Source organism: Oryzias melastigma, unplaced genomic scaffold (genome assembly GCF_002922805.2).
Source record: "Oryzias melastigma strain HK-1 unplaced genomic scaffold, ASM292280v2 sc00246, whole genome shotgun sequence".
Lineage (NCBI taxonomy): Eukaryota > Metazoa > Chordata > Actinopteri > Beloniformes > Adrianichthyidae > Oryzias > Oryzias melastigma.
This window is the reverse complement of record NW_023416888.1, coordinates 1-1,179: the sequence shown is the minus strand read 5'-3', so window position 1 is coordinate 1,179 and position 1,179 is coordinate 1.

Below are 1,179 nucleotides of genomic sequence, written 5' to 3'. Positions count from 1 at the left end.
ATTCGACAACTTTGTCCGTCAATTACAACAAAAATAATTGAATTTTATAAACGTAGCATAACCAAAAATTAGATGTTTATTAAAAAAAAGTATCTGCTTTTTAGGCTGCCATAATCAGTCAAGAGTTTAAAAACATATTTTATATCTTAAGAAGAAAGAAAAAAAATACATTTTTCTTTCTTCACTTGAACGAAAAGAAACATTACATCCAAATGATTGTATTTTAACACAAAAAAGTACAATAAAATAATTTAGACTTACTTCTCTTGCTGACGAGCTGTCCGTCGTGGAGGAGATCGGTCTTTTTGTCGGCAAAGTCAGAAGAAAAATTCCCGCCGAAAACTCTCTTTATAGCATTCGGATTGTTATATTTATTTCTCTTTTGTTATTACGTAATTACGTCACTACGCACATAGTAAAATGGCCTGCACCTGCTGCAGGAAAGAGAGGGTACACTGAGTAAAAATAAAAATCCTGTCTGCGGGCAATAACTACCTAACTAATTAACTAAATAAATACTTAAATAAATAAATAAATAAATAAATAAATAAATAAATAAATAAACGAACAATACAAATATAATAATTTAAAGTCAATGTAACGAATATAGGGACATTTTAAAGGAAAAATCTTAAACAAATGTAATATTGCTGCAAAATATTTTAACATAACTTCTTAAATGTATGTAAATATGAAAAAAAATATATAATTTTTACGAAATAAAAAAAAATCATTATTGCTTCCAGATCCTTGCATTTTGTAATCTAAATGACGTCAGTTGGAATTTGGGAGTGTCCAAAAGTAGACGGCGGTGCCCACATAGACTTTAATATATAATGTCTACCAGTTTCTGATACTACACGGAGGGTTGCGGTTATTGGTGGAAAAGCCCAAAAAGCACCACATCCCAGGTGATTAGCTGCACAGAATCACATGATTCAACGAGCGATTAAAAACAACAGACAGGAGACTTGAGGTGTATAATAAATTCAATGGTCGTTTTCATCCGATCCAAAACGCAGAAGAAAAAAAGGAGGAGGACAAAGGATAAAGAGGAATTAATACACTTATATTCAAATGTATGAGTAATTTGTTTATTTTGCTGTCAAACTCGAAGCAGTATTCATGACCCAGGTTCCAGAGAAACGCTGATCAAACCAAAAGCATGACAACACAGAG